The sequence below is a fragment of the Trichosurus vulpecula genome, chromosome 8, assembly GCF_011100635.1.
Source record: "Trichosurus vulpecula isolate mTriVul1 chromosome 8, mTriVul1.pri, whole genome shotgun sequence".
Classification (NCBI taxonomy): domain Eukaryota; kingdom Metazoa; phylum Chordata; class Mammalia; order Diprotodontia; family Phalangeridae; genus Trichosurus; species Trichosurus vulpecula.
The window spans coordinates 45,531,116-45,539,275 of NC_050580.1; positions in this window are offsets into that span (position 1 = coordinate 45,531,116).

Below are 8,160 nucleotides of genomic sequence, written 5' to 3' on the forward strand. Positions count from 1 at the left end.
TTCTTTTAATCTGTTTAAAGCAAGTTCTGCTGGAGTGGGCATAATCTGTAAATGTTTGTAATTTAAAAATAATGTCAATTAAACTTAAGAGAACAAACATAGGCATGTAGAAACAAAATTATTGCTTTTGTCAAATAATATAAATATTTATTTAGAAATTCCTGAACTAAAAATTAATTGATACAATTAATAATTTCAAGAAAGTTTCAAGATTTGAATTACACTTGGCATCTTCAACTCTGACTTTTTTTGAATTCCATGGAACCAGATCCTGCTCCCAGGATAACTTCATCACTAAGAATCTCACCCCCATGCCACTAAATCATGCTGTGATCGAGACCCTGACCCTCACTTTCCTCTCCTCTCTGATTGGAGAGCTGGAAGGTGGAATACCAAATCCCTCCCATTGCCTTCCTTTGTAGAGGGCAGAAATTAGATTTTTAGCACACTCAACTTTGCAACTGCTACTCTGCCTGATTTTAAACTTCACAGACAACATGTCCTTGTAATGGGCACCTCTCAGTATCCATCCCACATATTTTCTGCTTCCTTTTGGGTTGTATCTTCTTGTTAGTTATGAGCTCCTTCAGGGTTAGGACTGTCTTTCTTTTTTTATTAATTATATCCCTACTGCTTAGCACATTGCCTGGTACATAATAGGTGTTTAATAAATATTTATTGCTGTGGTGCTGATCTCATTGTTCTATGCCTGTGAAGATCACCTGGCAGGATAAGGTACCAGACACTGAAGTCCTTACTTGAATTAAATTGTCAAGCAATCAAACTGATTCAGAGAATGCAACTCCAACGAGCACCCCACATTTTTCTATTGCAAAATGGCTGCTTGCCAAAAAGACTATTTTATGGTGAACCCACAGAGGGCAAACATTCACATGATGGTAAGAATAAGCAATACAAAGACAGTATCAAGGTTTCTCTCAAGGTCTTTGGAATCGATTGTGTAATATGAGAGACACTAGCACAGGACCACTCAGCATGGCATAGGTGCTGTGGTCTATTAGCAAAGTCGAATGGAAACAGCTCAAAGGAAATGCAAGATGTGCATATTTGGAGTATCCACCACAAACGTTCACACCAACTATTTGGGCCCGACCTGTGGTATAGTATTCGGAGCTCATATTGGCCTGATCAGCCACAGTTGGACACATTGAATCTAGACTTAGGAATAGTGATGTCATTTTGGTCCTCTTTGACCATATAGGACAACAACCAAACAACTATTGGATTGAAAAAATAAACTTCCATAAGTCATCAGCATTTATGTATGTTGTTAACAAACTCCAGCAGGGGGAGATAGAAGGTGAAATTCCCTCAAAAATTATAGAAAGTAAAATACTTGTGGTTGTATTTGCCAAAAATCAGACTTGAGGCTCTCCTGCAGCCCTACCTACCTGAGTTTATGAATACAAATACAATATCTTCTTTACAGAAATAAATTGGGGATATATTAATTGCTCAAGGGTAGGCCAAACCAACATAATACAAATGCAATATGACCTAAATCCATTTACTTATTCTTTGCTATGCCAATTAAACCAAATGAACTATGAATTCCTTTATTAAATTACAAAGGAAAATAACAATGAAAAGTAATAATAGGCTTCATATAGATGGAAAAAATGTATAGAATTGTAAAGCATTTTCACATTGTAAAGGAGAAAGCCTGGTACACTTGAAATGTTTCTGAATATGGAGACACAAAACCTGCACCAGATTCCAAGCTTTACCACTCAGTTGTTTTGTAGCTTAATGCATGCTACTAAGCATCTCTCTGCCTCCATTTTTCCACTGATAAAATGGGACCAAGTACTTTCATTGCAAGGTTGCTTGCCCTCAAAGAAGAGAATGCGTGTGAGAATGGTTTCGCTCATTTGAAACTTCTGACGACTCCATGAGATTGGCAAAATATGTACTTTTCTCCCTTCACAGAATATAAAAATTAGTTTGAAAAAAGGTGATTTGTTCAAGGTCACATAGACAATAAGTGGCTGGTGTTTTGATATTGGCTAGAGGCAAAAAAATGTCTAGAGTATAAAAGCAAACTTTATTTCCTACAAAGATACCCTAACAAACACACACAGACACAAACACACACAGACACAATTATGCTTCACACAGTCAAGCATATATGACCCTTCTCCACTTCTTCACATAGACTACATCATCTGAACAGCTTATTTTCCCAGTCATGGAAAAGCACGATTGTCAAAAATACTCTGCATTTTCTTAGTGTCTAGAAAGTGCTACAGCTGTATCTTTATTTATTCAATAAGTCCCATTCTGATAATGCAACTTTCCTATTGTGAACCCAATGTCATCACTCATCTTCTGTTAAATTTTCTCTACCCACTCCTCTCTCATTGTTCTGCTGTACTTCCATTTATGTAAATAATGTCACAATTTTCTTGGCAGACACCTTTTATGGGATTGTACATTTCCTGCTTACTTTGGAATCGTATGTATTCATTATTAATAGGAAAATTAATATGCAGACAGCAATGGGGAAAAAGAGAGCATTCTACTCTTCATATCTCATTGTGTTGTTCTTAAACATTACCGATACATGTTAATTATGCTATATATAAGGCTTCAGCAGCTAGGTGGCACAGGGGATACAGCACTGGATTTGAGACAGAAACACTCATCTTCATGAATTCAAATCCAGTCTTAGACACTTACTATGTGTGTGACTCTGAGCAAATACTTAACCCTGTTTGACTCAGTCCCTCTTCTATAAAACAAAACTGGAGAAGAAAAAGGCAAACTACTCCCTTATCTTTTCCAAGAAAACCCCAAGTGGGGTCACAAAGAGTTTGACACAAATAAAAAATGTCTTAACAAACAAAAAAAAGGATTAGATAAGGCTTTCATCTAATCAAAAGATGTTATCACCATCATCATCATCATCATCACTTCATTATCTCCCTTGATAGAATACAGAAAAGTCCAAGTCATTATATTTTTGTTATTCTTTCACATTTAATATATTACGGACCTTGGTGCAGACAGAGAAAATGAACACCTTTAGTAATTGAATAACACTACTAGAATGTACTCTGCTCTTCCGAGGAGTCAGTTAAATGAACTTTAGAACATCTGCAGGAGTAGAAAGGAACCCTTTTGTCATAGGGTTTTAATCACTGCTAAGTCTCATTTCCATGTTTTGAATGGTTTTTAAAAAAATCTTGGATATTTTGCATAATTGATATAGCAGCACCTATTAAGAATCTTCTTCTTGAGCACTTAGAAACTAAAGTTATTTTCAGGTAGCCGTAGGCATCAGTTCTGTTGCTAATGATACTCCACTTCCATCACACATTTCTTGAATTTTCAAGGATGGCTTGAAGTTTGCTTTTATATCACTCATGTTTGTCTTAGTATATAAAGGCTAACTTCCAAGCTTCTGGTGGTCCACTTATGAGGATTTTTGGGGATCCTGTGGATTCTGATTTTTATTTTTATTATTATATTCTACTGTGTTTTTGTTTTATTTCCTAAAGTGTTAAGAAGTCATAATATGGTTAGTTCTCTTAGCACATTTTGGAGGCTTGTCTATTTAAAGCTCCATTATCCTATTATTAAAATCAATTCATTTTGCTAATTCACTATCAGAAAAATAAACCCCAAAACAACAGTCACTCAGTACATGCATTTTCTTTTGACTGGGATTATAATGTCATAGCTTCAACACAGTCCAAGATAAGTCATAGATTAATTGTTCCTCTAGGGGCTAAGATGACAGAATTTCCCAGGGCTCTCTTTAGCTGACCTTTATAAAAGGACTGGGCATAATTGGGTCTTTGTTCCATCCCTGATTACAGAGCAATGAACACACAAACTAAAGAGGACTGAAGGTTTTCTAGAAAAAAAAGTATCTTCCAATTATTACTCTCTGGCAAAAAAAAAAGGTAAATTTGCTGAGAAATGAAAAATAGTGCTTCCTTTGCTAGAACATGAAAAAAACTGACCACAAGAGCAGGGTAAGGAAAAAATGCATGTTTAAAATTTAAGTATGTTTACATTTTTATGATGGATCTATTTAAATCTATGTAAATTGACAAAAGTATGAGGGAGAGACAGAAAGACAGAGAGAGACAGAGAGAGAGAGAGAGAGACAGAGACAGAGAGATTGAGAGAGACAGAGAGACAGAGAGAAATAGAGTAAGGCAGTAGGGAGGAGAGATAGAAAGATAGAGACAGAGAGAGACAGAGACACAGAAAAAGAGTCAGGGAGATAAAAAGAGAGAGATGTAGATAGAAAGGGTGGTAAGGAAAGGAGAGACAGAGGCAGAGACAGTGAATTTTCAGTAAAATAGGAAAGACACAATTGTTGACAAGAATCAACAGTGTTATTTCTGTATTTCCTTTTAAAATTTCATTATAAATTTTGTGATTGAATCAAAGTATCAGGCTCAAGAAATTCTTTATTATCAGGCATTTCCTTAACCATTATTTTCTATTACCACCACAGCCACCGCCACCCCCACTACTACTCCTACTTCTACTCCTTCAACTATTGTCCAGATGAATAATTTCATAGCAGTAGGGAGCCTTTAGAATGGAAATTCATTTTGCTGTTGAAGGTTGGCATATGCTGTAACTTGTCTTAGTTGCCTGGGGTAATAACCATTGAGTCCCTTACCAATTCAAGAACTTGTCACAGGTAGGACTTAACTCCAGTTAAGGAGAAACTACTGTTGACCATTCTGCCTTGCCTCATGCATCATATATGAATTCATAGTATTAATATTTTGTTAGCTCCTAACATTTTGAAATCATCACAGATGATATTTTGTTCTACGTGGTTTTGATATGAAGTGTATGCTATATGTCCTCCTTTAAAACTTGGTAATTTCCTTCATGCAGACACACATTAGAATAGACTAGACTAGACTACAATAGAACAGGATAAGATAGCATAGGATAGGATAGGATAGGATAGGATAAGATAGGATAAGATAAAATATAAAATAATATAATGAATGTAAAAAATATTTATATTATATATATATATATATACATGTGTAACAAATTTACACTTACATGAGATATAAACTTAAAACACATTTATATATTTATATATTATATTTATCCTCTATTAATAATAATTTTTTTAAATTTATCTAGCTTAGGTCCAGAAAATGGTGATTACTGCCTTGGAGTTAAGTGATTCTCCTCTGCAGGATCATGCAATCAGGCCAGTGTTTAAATTCCTTATTTCAAAAGGACAGAATGGCATATAAGAAAGAATTGAACTTAGAAAAATAAAAACCTGATTAAAATTACAGTTGATGAAATATGATTAGATATAATGAGATTAGAAACTGATCTGATTAGAAATTAAAATTAGAAGGATCTAGCTTTGCCACTTATTCTTTCCATTGTCAGACAAGTTGGTTGTGCTCTGTAAGCCTGATTTCTCATTTCCAAAGTGAAGATAACTGTATCTGTCCAATGTTTTGCAGGACCGTGTGAGGATGAAAAGAAAGGTTGTATAAAACTTTCCTTTATACAGGCCTATAGATTTCTTCAAAATCTTAATTATTTTATTAGGAGAGATAATCCGAGAATCCCAGGAACTTGCTGTTTCATCCTTGTTAGGATGTAATGATAGAGACCTCATTAACTTTTCCTTCCTAAGTTTTTGTTCAATAAGGTCCTAATATAATCTGTTTCAATCTAGCAAGTACCAGAAGCATAAAGTGCATTTATATGGATACAACTCTTGCTTTTAGCTAATTCCTTGGGCCTTCTTTGGCAGGCACAAAGAGAAGAGAAGGATTCAGAGTTGGTGACTGTAAAGGCAGAATAAGGAGTGAGAGATGAGATGTAACGAAAAAAGTCAATTACTGCTGGCCCACCTTCTCCCTGCCCCAGCATTTGCATTGCTTCATCACAGATGGTAAGTGATACCAAAATAACCTACTCCTTTGTCTTGAAAACTAATTGTCTTGGAAACTCATGAGGCTGGTCACTTTCTTTTTTGTTTGTTTGTTTGTATATTACATCTTTAACATATTTTAGTGATTTTTTTGTTTGTTCTTTATGCCATGGTCACACACCAAACTACCTGTGCCTTCCAAAGCCTTCATTTGCAACAAAGGAATGCAGTTAAACAAAACAACATTCACAACATCTAGAACTGTGGTTATTATACACTGGATATCCAAAACCTCTCCATCAAGAGGAAGAAAGTATATTTCTTTTTGGTCTTCTGTAGACCAGAATTGTCACCCAGAAAATAAACCTAAAATGTTCTGGCCTCCAGGATTTATTATGTTACAGATTCTGACTTTTAGAACAAATAACAAATATTGTATAGGTTCCTTGCAAAAAAGAATCAACACACATTTGCTCCTAAAAGATTTGTGTAAATATTGGAAAAGACAAATTATATTAGAAATCACCTATGCACAGCTTCATTTATGCCTTCATATTCAACTCACCCTGTGCCCTCTGTCTATGTATATATATATATACACACACACACACACACACACACACACACACACACACACACATACACATATATATATATATGCATATTCCCTTCAGCTACCCTAATACTGAGGTCTCATAAATTATAAACATCATCTTTCCATGTAGGAATGTGAACAAATGTGAACAAAACAGTTCAACTTTAGTAAGTCCCTTCTGATTTCTCTTTCCTGTTTACATTTTCATGCTTCTCTTTTTGAAAGTGGGTTGTTCAGGGTCATATAGATAGTAAATGTTTGAGGCCAAATTTGAACTCAAGGCTTCTTGATTCCAAACCTAGTATTTCACCCACTACCCTACCAGCCGCCCTCAAGAAGAGGAGGAAAAATTGGAAATAAAGCCCCATAGTTTAACAGAAGAGGTATAAAACCATACTCTAGGAAAAATTCACTAAAAATCAGAATGGACCAAATTAATGATTCTAAGAAGCAACATGAATGCTGAAAATAAAGTCAAAAGAATGAAATTGAAGAAACTGTAAAATATTTAATATCAAAAAAAAATTGCTGACCTAGAAAATAGATCAAAGTGAGATAACTGAACACATATTTTTTAACAAGTACCAAGAAGTAGTTGTTGGGTCACAAATCCCTCCAGGGATTTATAGTTTTTCACAAAGAAAACTAAGTGGAGGTCAGCCCTCAATGTGGGTGGGGGTGGAGACAATTTTTTTTTTCATTCAGTGACAGGGTGAGTTTTGGCATTCTCAAAAATGTGGGCTTTATTTTATAAATCAGCCTTATGTTTCTTGAGCCAGGTTACAATAGGATGACCTAAATTTCATAACTAAGAAAAGGAACTTGGATATCATTTATTAAGAAGTAATTAAAGATAATATCAAAATATATAGGAATAAGAGGGAAAATTGAAAATGAAAATACACTGATGACCTCCTAAATGAAACCCCCTAATAAAATCTCCTAGATATGTTATTGCCAGTGTCCAGAGCTTCCAGAAAAAAAAGTAAAAAAAAATTACAATCAGCCAGAAAGAAAGGATTAAAATATTGAAGAACCACATTCAAGACTGAACAAGATTTAGTATCTGTCACTTCAAAGAAAGGGATAACATGGAATGAAATATTCTACGAGACAAATTACAAATTTCTACAACCAAGAATATCTTAACCAGTAAAATGGAATATTACATCCTATGAATAAAAATGGAATTTGAATGAAATACATTTTCAAATATTCTTGATAAAACAGAAATGAAAAGGAATTTTGCAATATAGATATAGAACTGTTTATATTTTAATGGAGATAGAAGAAAATATAGATTTCTTTATCACAAGGATCATAGAGGAAGTCAACTGAGACACAGACTAATAAATAGCTTTGTTTTGAAGATATGACAAAAGAGAAAAGAGGTAGTTGGAGAATACGCATTAAGGAGAGATGGGAGAAAAATGAGAGAGTCATTAAGTTTAAGTCATCATCAGTTTTTATAAGGAGACATACATTGAAACATGAATAGAGTGGGGAACTTGAATGTTCCCTGAATTAGACTTTAATGTAAACTGATCAAAAGAGGGCAGAACACATGAAGAATTTAGTATATAAGTATATTCAAATATAGAGGAATAAAAATAAGAAAAAGGAAGAGGGAAAAGAGAAATATAAGTGGAAAGTGTATTCAGGA